Source organism: Sinocyclocheilus grahami, unplaced genomic scaffold, assembly GCF_001515645.1.
Source record: "Sinocyclocheilus grahami isolate Dianchi unplaced genomic scaffold, SAMN03320097.WGS_v1.1 scaffold400.1, whole genome shotgun sequence".
Lineage (NCBI taxonomy): Eukaryota > Metazoa > Chordata > Actinopteri > Cypriniformes > Cyprinidae > Sinocyclocheilus > Sinocyclocheilus grahami.
In genome coordinates, this window is record NW_015505579.1 from 449642 (window position 1) to 464486 (window position 14845).

At 39.5% G+C, this 14845-nt stretch overlaps 2 non-coding genes across 2 annotated transcripts; one reads left to right on the forward strand and one right to left on the reverse strand.

Moving 5' to 3' along the window:
• Positions 1-6776: 6776 nt before the first annotated feature.
• trnak-uuu (transfer RNA lysine (anticodon UUU)) lies at positions 6777-6849 on the reverse strand. Its single transcript has one exon. It is a non-coding gene; the product is annotated as a tRNA-Lys (tRNA).
• A 6750-nt stretch (positions 6850-13599) lies between these two features.
• trnak-uuu (transfer RNA lysine (anticodon UUU)) lies at positions 13600-13672 on the forward strand. The gene has a single exon. It is a non-coding gene; the product is annotated as a tRNA-Lys (tRNA).
• The last annotated feature ends 1173 nt before the right edge of the window (positions 13673-14845 follow it).

A 14845-nucleotide genomic window follows, 5' to 3' on the forward strand; every position in this document is an offset into this window, starting at 1 on the left:
AAAATTGAAGGGGGTCTGAATACTTTCCGTACCCACTGTATATCACATCCTTGCTTGGTTTCTTCTATATTTTCAATACGTTGAATCCATTCTTCAGGTATTGCTTTCTTAATTAAATCATATTTGTTTATTAATTCCTGTCTGGTAAAGTCCTCCTTTGCCTCTTCCATGACATCCACAATGTATTGTAATGGTAAAAACCCTTCTTTAAACTCATATAAAACATCCCTTACATTTGTTATCCCTACATCCCACCATTTCTTATAAAAGATTCCCTTCCCTTGGTTTAAAATGCCGTTGTTTAAAAAAATAGGTTGATTTAAAATCTTCTCTCTACCTTGTGGATTAGAATACACACAAGTTAAAAATTTTCCCCACGCGCTCATCAATTCTTTATAAAAATCTGGCACTCCCTCCATCATCCATTTCTTTGTCTATCTGTCGCTCCTCCAAATCTCATATACACTGTTTTCTCTTCATTTACTCTAGCTCCTGATCCCTTACAAAACATCTGCACAATTTCCATTGCTTTTTTAACACTCTTCAAATCCTTTACCATCACTGTTGTGTCATCCGCGTACTGAAATATTTTATTCTCTTCTCCCTCAACACCTATTCCTTTTATTCCCTCTTCATGTTTTATAGCCAGACCTAATGGTTCAGAAATTAAAGAATATAAAAGAGCTGATAGTGGACATCCTTGCCTTATCGATCTCGTTATTTTAAAAACATGTGTTAAAAACCCATTACATTTAATTTTCGTTACTGCCCCTTTATATAAAATTCTGATCCATTTAATAAAATTCTCTCCAAACCCAAAACTCTTTAAAACCCCAAATAAAAAATCATGTTCTACTCTGTCAAATGCTTTTTCAAAATCCAAACTAATTAGAAAACCATTCTTGTTCTTTTCATTTATATACCTTCCTTTGCCTCTTCCATGACATCCACAATGTATTGTATTGGTAAAAACCCTTCTTTAAACTCATATAAAACATCCCTTACTTTTGTTATCCCTACATCCCACCATTTCTTATAAAAGATTCCCTTCCCTTGGTTTAAAATGCCGTTGTTTAAAAAAAGAGGTTGATTTAAAATGTTCTCTCTACCTTGTGGATTAAAATACACACAAGTTATAAATTTTCCCCACGCGCTCATCAATTCTTTATAAAAATCTGGCACTCCCTCCGTCATCCATTTCTTTGTCCTCATCCACAGTATATTATCCCCTAAATTAAAATTACCACACTTACTTAAAAAATACTCCATTGTTTTTTTCCATTCTACTTTGTTTTCTTCATCCAAGTACATTTTTATTATTTTCACTCTTAGGCTGTTCTTCCTTTGCTCAATATCCATTAAACCCAAACCCCCTTCCCCCTCTGCTCCTATTAACGTGTTGTATGCGATTCTTGCCGGCTTCCCTTTCCATAAAAAATCTAAAAAACATTTTTTCAACCTTTTTTCTGCCCACATCGGCATAGATGACCCATATAAAATATACCACAATTTAGACACCATTAAAACATTAAGAACTAAGACCTTCCCTTTTAGAGTTAAAGTTCTCAGTTTCCAAAAATTTAGTCTTCTTTCAATCCCGCCTAAGAGTTCCTCCCACATTATTTCTTCAGCTTTCTTTTCATCCCTCCCCATTAAAACACCTAAAATCTTTATTTCTCTCATTTCCTTAAAAGTAAAATGCTCTGTTAAATCTGTCGCTCCTCCAAATCACTGTTTCACTGTTTTCTCTTCATTTACTTTAGCTCCTGATCCCTTACAAAACATCTGTACAATTTCCATTGCTTTTCTTCAAATCCTCAAATCCTTTACCATCACTGTTGTGTCATCCGCGTACTGAAATATTTTATTCTCTTCTCCCTCAACACCTATTCCTTTTATTCCCTCTTCATGTTTTATAGCCAGACCTAATGGTTCAGAAATTAAAGAATATAAAAGAGCTGATAGTGGACATCCTTGCCTTATCGATCTCGTTATTTTAAAAACATGTGTTAAAAACCCATTACATTTAATTTTCGTTACTGCCCCTTTATATAAAATTCTGATCCATTTAATAAAATTCTCTCCAAACCCAAAACTCTTTAAAACCCCAAATAAAAAATCATGTTCTACTCTGTCAAATGCTTTTTCAAAATCCAAACTAATTAAAAAACCATTCTTGTTCTTTTCATTTATATACCTTATCATATCTTTTATGCTGATTGTTGTATCTGCGATATCTCTTCCTTTAACACCATATACCTGGTTTGTTTTAATTATACTCGGCATTATTTCTTTTAATCTGTTGGCTAAAATTTTTGATAAAATCTTTAAATCAGTATTGAGCATTGTAATTGGTCTGTAATTCTTTAGGTCTACTTTATGTCCTTTTCTTTTGTAAATCAACTTCATCAAACCCATTCCCATTCTTTGATTCATCTCTCCTTTCTTAAAAATCTCTTCATACACTTCTTTTAAGATGCTGGTTAAAAATTCTTTAAAAACGATATAAAATTCACTACCCAAACCATCTATACCTGGACTTTTCCTTTTGTTTAATCCACTTATTGCTGTTTTTATCTCTTCTTCTCTTATATCTTCGTCACACTGCTTTTTGTCCTTTTCTCCTACTCTTGCTTTTATTTGCTTCAGTAACACCAGTTTTTCTTCTTCTTTTACCCCTTCTGCACTAAACAAGTTCTCATAATATGATTTTATTTCTTTTAATATTTCCTCATTTGTTTCTACTACTACACCATTTTCTCCATTTATTTCTTTCATCATTCCAGCTTTTCCTCTTCCCTTTTCCAGATCAAAGAAAAACTTTGTGCACTTCTCCCCCTCCACTGTATGTTTTGCTTTGCTTCTTAATCTTGCCCCTTCATATTTCTCCTCTTCCATTTCTTTCAATATTCCCTCTAATTCTTTTATCTTTTGTATATCTTTTCCATTCTCATTCTTCAATTCGTTATTTAATTTTTCTCTTAGCTCTCTTTCCTTATTTGTCTTACTTTTCTGTATTAGCCTACAATACTTTATTGTAAACTTTTTAACTAAATATTTCACATTCTCCCACCACATTCTTTTGTCTTCATTTTACATTTCATTTTCTTTTTCCCTTTCAATAATTTCCTTTATACTTAAAACACAGTCTTCGTTCTTTAAAACCTCAGTGTTTAAAACCCATACCCCCGGTCCTCTTTTCTCAGTGCTCCAGTCTATTTGAATAAAAATTGGTTTATGGTCACTGAAACTTGTTTCCACGTATTTAATTTTCCCGATATTAACTTCAACATTTCTTGTGCATAAAATAAAATCAATTCTTGTCTGACACATAAAATTCCCCACTAACTGCCTCCTTGAGTATTCTTTAGTCTTTTTATTCCTTTCTCTCCATACATCAATCATGTTACTTTCTTCCAATAATAATTTCAGTTCCTTCCTTCCTTTATCATTTTTAAAAACCATTCCCTCAGCCATTTCTAATTTACTAAAAACAGTATTAAAATCACCCATCATAATAACTTCTGTGTGTTTCTTTAAAAAATCTCGTAACACATTAAAATACTCTTTCTTTTCGTTCTCTTCTGTTGGTGCATGAACATTAACCATAATTACTTTTTTCCCCTCATACTCCATTTCAAACGCTATACATTTCCCGTCTTTGTCATTATACATTGTTTTACATGATACACCACTGTTATCTTTTATTAAAACCGTAACTCCTCTTCCCAGCCTCCCATCACCATTATTATATAAAATCCCTCCACTCCACCGTTTCCTTATTTCAGTCATGTACCCTTCCCTCCAATTCGTTTCTTGTAGTAAAATCACATCTTCTCCTTTACACATTTCTTTCACTTTTTCAAATTTCCTTATGTCCAAAAGCCCTCTAGCATTAAAAGTAACAACTCTTAAAAGCATAAAACATATAAAAACACACGTAAAACCCATAAACTCAGTCCATCTCCTCCAAATCCTTTAACAACTCATACTTATTCGTACACTCAATATTATCATCTTTAAGTACTCTTTTTCTTGCAGTCTCTAAATTGGGCATTACCTTTACAGATCTTCTTCTTTTTGATGCTTTCCCCTGTGTCTCCTCGTTTTCTTTTCCTTGTTCACTTTCCTTTGTAGCAGATTGTTCCTTATTACTCTGATCATTAGGTTCCACAGTGTCCATCACCTTTTGCAAACTGTCAGTCACATCCATCTGTGTAAATAAAATTCCCTCCTGTTGTGCATCACTCAATTCTTTATTCATTTGATCGTCCAGTTCCACAGTATCCAAAGCACTTTGCAAGCTGTCAGTCAAAACCATCTGTGTCCAAATCCCCCCGTCCTGTTGTGTTTGTATGTCCTGTTCGTTACACTCTTTCTGTTGTTCTGTATTGTTATTTGATTCTGGTCCTTCGCCTCGTACTCTTGTTTCATCCTCTTGCTGCTCGTTGTCTCCTTCATGCACCCGCCCACCTACCTGCTGCTCTTCCTCCTCCTCCTCCTCGCCCTCCATCCAACACTCACACTTATTTAAAACCAAATTGCAATCCGGGCACGTCACGGCGTTGCAGTTCCTTGCGAAGTGCCCCCTCTCCTCGCATTTAAAGCACTTGAACTCCGGGCAATCCTTCACCACATGGTCTGGGCTCATGCACAGCCGACAGGTCTTCACCTGGTGGCTGTGCATCACCCGAAAGTATTGTGGACCCTCTGCCGTTTCTATTTTCGTGCTGTAAGGGAGGGAGGCCACCTCCTTCGGGAACCGCGTCTTTACATATCTCGTCCCGTCCTCAATGCTGGTGCCCGGATAAAAACGCCGCTTTATTTTTGAAATTGGGGAAACTCCCCATCCCTCCAGTTTATTTAAAATCTCTTCGTCGGCGAGGTAGACGGGCAGATGCATGAAGGAGACAACATAGTCTCTGTTCTGTAATCTTTTCACTTCGCAGTTCTTTCCCTTGATAATCAGTCCATCTATTAAAAGCTCTGTGTCCTCTTCGCTTTCCAATGTTATCTCATACTCCTTTGTTTGTTTCGGTCTAACTGCCAGAATCCTCCCATCCCCGATCTGCTGCGTCACTGCTTTGATAATATCTGCGGCCCTCACGTCATTCACGTGCACCACATCCACAATCACCGTTGCTTCTTTTAAATACACCCTTTTCACACTCTCCCTCCTTCCTTCTTTATCTTTTCCGTTACCATTTCCTTGTCCTTTATCCAGTCCATTGTCATTCCTCCGCCGTGCTTCGATTCAGAATTTACCAGGAATGAAGGCACACTGGTGGCGGTGAAAACTCTCCAGCGAGGATGACCCCCTGCCACACCTAAGCACGTTTAAGACTTTGCCACCCTTCTGGAGTGTCCCGTCTTTGTGCACAACTCTACATGTGGAGGGTCCTGGATGCACTCAAGGTGCTTTTGTTGCATCTCCCAGACATGGTGCATGCTGTCAGGGTTAACCAGGCGAAACCCTGTAGTGTCAGTTAGCTCCCACACTGATTCCAGCAGCCCTGACAAAATATATATTGCATCAAATATACAAAAGCAGACATGTTGAGTGGTGAAATATGTGGCAGGTTAATAGTTTTCTGCAGTAAATATGTTCCTACTTGCAAAAAATGTATGTATAATTTTGCAAGCTTTTGATGTATAATTACAAAAACTGTGTTTGTATATAAAGTAAGAAAGGGAAAAAATGAACATAATGATTAGTGGAAAACAAAAACTAGATATTTAATGAATACCTGGAATAATAAATGATTCAAATACATTCAGCAAAGAATCACTCAGCCATGACTGAATTAACATAGGCAATGAATACTTGGAATACTGAATGATGCAATTAAATTCTTGCAAAAATATAGAAAATAAAAACTTTAGACCTGTTATGCATCAAACGGTTAACTAGCGTTAGTTAGCGACACTTTAATTAGCTTGCCTTGCTACACAAGCATAGACCTCTTACATATCATGAATTAATGTTTGAACAAATAGGATAACACTAATGTCACGAATTTGTAATTTGAAAACGCTTACCTTTAATCTCCGGATAGCAGATGTCCAGTGACAGTGAGTTACAAACAGCTGGAATGTCACTAAACTCATTCAGCCAATCAGCGGCGAGATTGGCATGTCAACTCGATTGCTGATTGGCTCTTTCCTCTTGGTAGGAATTGATTGGCTCCTTTGCCCCATCTGTTCGAACGTTTCGGATTTGCATTAGGACCTGTTCGGATTTATTTAGGAGGGGTTTGCACATCGTTCGGACTTTCGTTCCGACTTTGTTAGGAAGTGTTGCGACCTCGTTCGGAAGTATTCAAATGTTGTTAGGAAGTGTTGAGCCGGCCGATCGCTGGAAGGTACGGCCATGACTACAGATACAGGTCACTCTCTGCCCTGTTTGTGTGCAACACTGCTGCCTGACCCACTTGAAATCCATAGCCCTAGCCAGCTCAGTCACCCAGCCCCGCAAGCAGATAAAACAGTGGTCCCACTGAGGAGAAATCAGGCTGCCATGTCTCATCCTCTGGAATGGGGTTTTTCAGTGCTGGCCCTGGGGACCCACGGCACTGCACATTTCGTAGGTCTGTCTTATTCTACTCACTCAGTTCACTTCATGAGCGCTCTTTGCTAACGAGCTGACTGTCAGAATCAGGTGTGCCTAACAAGGGAGATGCACAAGGTCCCCAGGAGCAGGCCGAAACACCACAGACCGCAGCATAGATGGACCGACACGACAGCAAGCTGAGGCCGCCAACAAGAAGACTGCACTTCTCCCGAACAGGGACTTGAACCATGGACCCTCAGATTAAAAGTCTGATGCTCTACCGACTGAGCTATCCGGTCTTTTGCACGGTGAATGCCGCTTACGTTTTGGGATGAAAACCACAAGCAAATATGGCAGAGAGAAAAAAAGGACAAAGGCCTTAGAAGACACAATTGTCGCCACAGAGTGCGGTACAGCAAACTCCAACCATAGCCGTCAGGGTTTGAACCTGCGCGGGGGAGACCACAATGGCTTTCAAGTGCATCGCCTTAACCTCTCGGCCACGACTACGTCTGGCTGCTCCCTTTCTGCTCTCTTGTCTGGTGGAGATCAGCAAAGGCCAAGCTTCAAACACAAAATCCAGCTGAAGGATGAGGTGGAAAAACCGGTTCAGCTGTCCCCATTGCTCATCGGCAAAGGGATGCCATGACCCGGATTCGAACCAGGGTTGCTGCGGCCACAACGCAGTGTACTAACTACTATACGATCACAGCGTGCCACTGGCTCACCCATGGTGGCTACTGCAGACCGAATACTAAAACACCAGCGGTGTGTTTCTCCATTTCAGAGGGACTGGACATTTCGCATATCTTTATCAACCTGTCCAAACGATGTTCCATACCTCCTTCCTCTCCCTCCATCCAACATTCACATTTATTTAAAACTTCTTGACACCCCGGGCGCCTGACAGCCTTGCGATCTCTTGCAAAGTGTCCCCTCTTCTCACACTTGTAGCACTTAAAATCTGGGCAGTCTTTTAGCAGGTGTCCCAGGCTCATGCACAGCCTACAGGTCTTCACCTGATGGCTGTGCATCACCCTAAAATACTGTGGCCCTTCCGCTGTTTCCAGCTTCATGCTATATGGCAACGATGCCACTTCTTTGGGGAATCTCATTTTTAGGAACCTTGTTCCGTCCTCAATGTCAGTGCCCGGGTAGCATCGTCTTTTAATCTTTGAAATGGGATTAACTCCCCATCCTTCCAATTTCCCTAAAATTTCATTATCATCAAGATAGACGGGCAGGTGCATGAAGGAAACAACATAGTCTCTATTTTGCACATTTTTAACCTCACAGTTCTCTCCTTTCATTATCAGTCCATCAGTCAGTTTGTCACATGTTTCTTCCTTTTCCATTGTCAGTTCGTATTCCTTTCCTTGTCTTGGCCTTAGTGCCAAGATTTGCCCATGTCCACATTGTTTTGATACAGCCTTGATAATATCCTCCGCTCTCACCTCGATCACATTCTCTACATTCACAATCACTGTAGCCTCCTTTAAATATTTTCTTTGAAGAAACTTCTCCCTCGTGCCTTGGTTCTTTCCATTTCCAGCTCGTAGTCGATTTCCCAGTCCAGTGTCATTTGCCGAACGTGTCTCTCCGCCTAGTCCAGTGTCGTTTTCCATTCATGTCTCTCCAGCCGGTCCTGTGTCGTTATCCATTAATCCGTCCATTGTAAGAAGAAAAACAAAGAAGAAAAAAAAAAAACACAAAGACGAATAAAAGGGTGTAACCACCCTCCAGCCAGCAAAATGCTGCTGTTAGGTGGTTTAAAACTGACAAACCACACAAAAAACTAACCTAAAGTCCAAAACAGCTCACAAACTAACACAAACAGAAAAACAAAATGGAGGAGAGCCTTCCTCTCCCAACTGCAGCCAAACACTTCCTGTACACCAGCAACTCACTAACGCCCTCAGGGTGGTATGGCCGTTAGCAATTATGGTAGAGAGAAAAAAGGACAAAGACCTTAGAAGACACAATTATCTTCACAGAGAGCGCTACAGCAAACTCCATCCGTAGTCGGCAGGGTTCAAACCTGTGCGGGGAGACCCCAGTGGATTTCGCCCCTTTTTGGGCAATTTCACAATCAGGCCGAGAATCGCCCAGACTGTTCTCACAGACTTCCATACAAATATATATATTTTTTTTCTAACTGCAGGCACTGCAATGTAATTTATGAGTTCCGGGAGGGCGAGCACTAACGTGCTTTCGTCCTCATACGTACTTGTGCAGCGATTGGTGGGAACAAACTCTAAATAAGAAATAGTCTATATGGGCTGAATAAAGCAAACCAGTAAAGTTTAGATGGATGACGATTGTAATAGAGGTAAAGTCGATTACTGTGACGTACAGGAGTCGTATTAATGTGCAAACAAACAGACCGTGTCTGTGCGCTCTCTGATAGCTTTTTGCACGAGCACATTTCAGTATGGTCACATGTCTGGCAAGTGTTTTGTAATGTACACTCGCTGAAGAAGCTTGTTATTATAGGAGTTTGCTGCGGTCAGTGGTGTTTATATGCATATGGGAAATAAACACTCCCTCTGACAGAGAACTGTTCACTGTTGATGTCGAGCTGCCTTCAGATCACCATATTCGACAGATTCAGGATGTTTTTTATTTTTATTGTTTTTATTTGTGTTTTGCTCTGTTTAACAATTCGGAATGGATATAGTGGTCTGTTTGCCATCCGTGTGGTCGTGTTTGGTATTGCAGCTTGACTTGAAGTTATTTCTATACTGTATGTATAGAAAATCCTCTCTAAACAAATGTAAAAAAAAAAAACAATTCTCAGTTTTTGCTGTTACACTGTATAGTAAATTGTGAATTATGATAAAAAAAATTTTTTAATTTATCTTGAAAAAATCTTGCAGAAAATAGTTTTGTGGGAATCATCCTCAACTTTACCTTGGTAAAACAATTATCTTTATGTAAAATGTTTCTGGTTGAGGCGCTCTACCAAGAAAATTTTTCACCAGCCGCCACTGGTTTCAGAGACGTTTTCATGAAGCAACAGAAACACTTCATGTAGGCTACTGCAGCACCTGTACAACAATAAAGTTGGCAGGCGACGCACGTAGTTAAAAACATAAATACAAAATAAAAAATTATGCTGCAGACTGCAGTTCCACGGCAGCTGCAGAGTGCAAAAATAAATGCAAAAAAAGACATTTACGTGCCCTGCACATGACATGCAGACAATATAGTGGCCACAGATTAAGAAGGGTACTAAGTGCAAATAACGATATATGCTATTATTTACTCTGTGTAAATAAATAGCAATTAGATGCTATACACACTAAGTGAAAATAACATATTTTCTTAGCGATAGATGCTATTTACACTAAGTGGAAATAGCAATAGATTCTATTTACACTATGTAAAAATAGGAGTATTTTCTTTGTAAAGGCATGTTATTTGTGAGGCATGTTATTTTCCACTTTTCGAATATTTCCTTGGGAAAATTCATGTGCCCCAACACAAGTGGGATGACATAAAAATGGCACTAAGTGCCTTGACAACTCATCTCTATTTTTACAAATAAAAACCACTGAACAGACCATAAACAAACGTTTTTGCATGGTAGTCTTATATTTTTTTATTTTTGTTTTGCAGTGTCCAAGAACAGCTTCACATTTAAATGATTTTGTCTTTAATCAGATGAGAATATGGCTATTCAATTTACTATTTGTGTAATATTGATGATTAAGACAGAATATTGTGTAAAAAAATGAAAAGGGGACAACAGCAGCAATACATTCAAGGTTTATTCAAGAAGAAACTATGTCAAAGACAGGTAGATGCAGCACAGTGCAGTGCAGGTCAGAGCCAAACCACCAAGCAGGGCCAAGTTGGCCAGCAAATTAGCAGCCCTGAACCTGGCAGCACAGGTCAGAGCCAGCCAGAGAGGGCCAGTGAGGACTACACCAGCAGCCATCTAGCTGCAGCAACAGGTGAAAGTCAGAACATGAGCAATTTCTACAAAAAGTTCACTAGACACAAACACACACACACACACACACACACACATACACACACACACACACACACACACACACACACACACACACACACACCGTCTGTTTGGACAATAAAAGAAGTTGAGAACAAGTATTGTCCAGGGCCGCTGCTGGCCAAATTGGTGCCCTAAGCAGAATTGTATTGTTGTGCCCCCTCCCCCAAATATTATGGAAGTAAAAAAAAAAAAAACCTACTATAGGGGTTAAAATAGAACTTTAATAAAACATAAAAGTAAATAAATAAATAGTCATTAAAATGTATTATTTACAAAAAAATATATACAAACTAAGATTACACACATTAAGTAAAACATTTTAAAAGATGAAATATTATAATAAACAATAATAAATTGAATCAAAAATCAACGGCAGCGGCTATTTGCACTAAGTGTAAATAGTGATAGAGGCTATTTACACTATGTGCAAATAGCAATAGATGTTATTTACACTATGATAAAATAGCAGGATTTTCTGCTATTTATACTAGGCTACTTATTGCAAATAGTGGCAATTATCTGCACCTCAATATTGTAGTCAATTATAAAACAGTATGCAATAATAACGTATTGACTGTAAATTATAATTTTAATTCAAATAAAAAAATAGATGGCACCTTATTGGGACAATAAAGCCCTCCCTACACCTGCCCTAACCCTACCCGATACTTCAACTTTTTGAATATTTCCTTAATTTTAATTGAAAATAAATGCCTTTCTGATGCGATATGAGATTTGAAAAAGGAGAAAAAAAATTTCGGCAAAAGGCAGATTTGAACTCGGGTCGATCGCATCAAAACAGCTACAGCACACACTTTACCATCCATGCCACTGGAGCTACTGTTCACTACTTGTCTTTTGTAGTGTTGACTAGCTCAATCACACGTAGGTGGGCGGAGTTAGTGTAAATAGCTTCTGCCAACAAGGCGGGCTATTGCACTTAATAGACACTCTGAGTCTGACAAACAACGCTGATCTGCTGGAACATTCCAAATTTCAAAATTTACAAAGGCTTTTTCTAGAGGCGAAGTCGTCAATGACCTTATCATATGATAATTAAAATATTAATTAACGTTAATAAACGTTATTAAGGTCAACAGCCATAAAAGTTTCACAGGATTATGAACGTACCTGAAAGGGCTTCATCTTGGGCTTTTTTACTTTTTCTTTTCTCTGCGCCGGACTGCTCATGTCTTTTTTCCGGGCATAGTTGTCCATCAATTATGATCATTTACAGTCAGCCGCAAACATGAGGTGAGCGCAGGCACGGATGCGGGAATGGTCATGTGTGCTTAGCCTACTGACTACTGCGTTCACCGTAAAAAAAATTTTTTTTTTAATTATGTACATATGTCCATGTTTATATTTGTATTTATGTATGTATTACATAATGTATATATGTATGTTTTTTTTTTTTTGAGCAACTGGGATGGTGCCCCCCCTGGGAGTTGGTGCCCTAGGCAAACTGCGTACTCTGCGTATAGGGAGCGGCGGTGCTGACAATACCTGCATGTTATTGGTCAAACTACTTTGGATGTTTTAAGCAATATAAAAATCCTGGCCAGGACGTGTCCAGTATAAATGGAGCATATGGCCACCCTAAAAAGATATGAGTGATAAAAATTTATTTGTACTCATTTACACTAGAGTTGCGGGTTATGGAATGCCAAAACTGATTTAATTATAAATAAAGAAATGTACAAAGAAATGTAAAAAAGCAAATATAAATAAATAAATAGACAAATAAATATACAAAGAAATGTAAAAAAGCAAAAACAAGATAATTATTTATAATTTTATTTCCTTATTTGTGTTTTGTTTTTTTAATTCCACATTTATTTATTTTTTCTTTTATTTATTTCTACATTTATTTATTTCCACTTTTATTTATTTTCACATTTATGTATTTATTTACACATTTATTTATTTATACATTTATTTATTTTCACATTTATTTATTTATACATTTCTTTGTCCGTAGCGTAATGAGGAGGGTGTGTTTTACCTCAGGAATAGCAATCGAGCCAGAGTAGGCGAGGTGTAAGCTTTGAGGCCACAGTGACACCTTGTGGTGCCCAAACGAAGTATAAGAAGTGAAACCTACATGACACGCCTGTTGATAGTGTGGGATGAATGATATAGATGGGCAATATGGCCAAAATCTTATATCGTGGGTTATTATTTCAATTTCACGTGGGGGGGGGTTTCAGCTGGGAAGGGTGCAATCTGTGATCGCGTGCATTTGCTGAAGCTCATGAAAGCGTGGCTGTTTTTTTTATGTTTCACTTTCAACACCGCATTTTTCAAAGATTCGGTATAGAAGGAGGCATCAATTACTGTAGAAGATTTATCACCTCGCGTGACTTCCCCTGTGGTCACCGCATGTAGACACGGCTTTAGATACGGATTAATCACATGTCTTAGGCTGGAAATGATGGCGCGCACTCCATGCCAAAATAAAACGTTCGAATGACCGACCGAACGTCAAACCAAACGTCTATCCGAAAGTCTTGAGCTTTGTGCGTCTTACACTGCAGGTGACCCACGTGACGACCAAACATGACATCAGCGTCTTGAAATTAGCTGGTTTTTAAACATTTAAGGAGCCAAGCTGCTGTGTAAAGACAATAAATTGACTATAGTTGAGCAATGGGGACGGCTGAACCCTTTTTTCAACCTCATCCTTCAGCTGGATTTTGTGTTTGAAGCTTGGCCTGTGCTGATCGCCACCAGACAAGAGAGCAGGCAGGCCTGCAGCCAGGCGTAGTCGTGGCCGAGAGGTTAAGGCGATGGACTTGAAATCCATTGGGGTCTCTCCGCGCAGGTTAGGGCCCTGCCAACTACGGTTGGAGTTTGCTGTATCACTCTCTGTGAAGATAGTTGTGCCTTCTAAGGCCTTTGTCCTTTTTTCTCTCTGCCATATTTGCTTGTGGTTTTCATCCCATAGCGCATGTGGCAAATGAGTTTCTTCTGGGCAGTTTATGGGAAAACTGCTGTTATATAAAACGTAAGAGGCATGCACAGCAAAAGAGCCCGGATAGCTCAGTCTGTAGAGCATTAGATTTTTAATCTGAGGGTCCAGGGTTCAAGTGCCTGTTTGGGCAAAGTGTCATGTTCTTGTTGGCGGCCTCAGCTTGCTGTCATGTCAGTCCATCTATGCTGCTGTCTCTCTAATAGAGTGGTGTTCTGGCCTGCTCCAGGGGACCTTGTGCATCTCCCTTGTTTGGCACACCTATTTCTGATGGTCAGCTCGTTAGGAAAGAGCGCTCATGAAGTGAACTGGGTGAGTAGAATAAGACAGACCTACGAAATGTGCAGTGCCGTGGGTCCCCAGGGCCAGCACTGAAAAACCCCAATCCAGAGGATGAGACATGGCAGCCTGATTTCTCCTCAGTGGAACCGCTGTTTTATCTACTTTTAATCTGAGGAACCAGAGACACTTATATTTTTGATTTGTTTATTTTCAACATGTGCCCTAATTTTATGACCCTGTTACACAAGTCATCTAGACAAATACTAGGGCATAACTATCATCCTGAGCACCAAGCAATAAGCACAATCTGAATAGGAATGCTCTCCATCTTCCTTTTCCCTCCTCTACTTCACTTCCTCAGAGGTTAAGCCTGGCGTGAAACATCAGTAAGTTCTGAGTGATAATTTGACAATAAGAGCAGTCTTAAGTCATCAATCAGAACTCTGTTCACACCCTTTTCAGCAAACATATGCTGACCCAAACCTATCTTAGCATTCACAGCTAAGATAATAACCTAATACTTCAGCTAAGCACACCTGGCAAAACCTAGCTGTAAAACCTAGCTCCACACTCTGTTTGATCTTGTAGTAGTCTCTAGCCCCTACTCTCAACACAAGTTTGCCAAAATGTTGCAGATGCTCAGACTAACTGCTCAGATTGCAGACCAAAGAGGACTGGCCAGGCGTTGTGAGGAACACCCTTCTACCCAGGGCTGACGACCACCTACTGAGGCGAAAGCAACTGGACACAGAGGGAAGAGTACCAAAGTCTCATGACTCAAGCGAGAGTTATGGCTACAAAGAGCTCACCAAGATCATCATCTTCCTGGCCCACAACCTCATGGGTCTGAAACAGGAGGGAAATTATCTCAAGCAACAGATCACGGCGGTAGCCCACAAGGACCCCAGCAGAATGGAGTTACAGGAGGAAATCAATAGACTTCAAAAGGCTCTGACAGCTGCTGAACAGCAAGAGCACCTGGAAAAGGTAGCCAGAAAGGACCTGGAAAGGAAACTTTCCCACA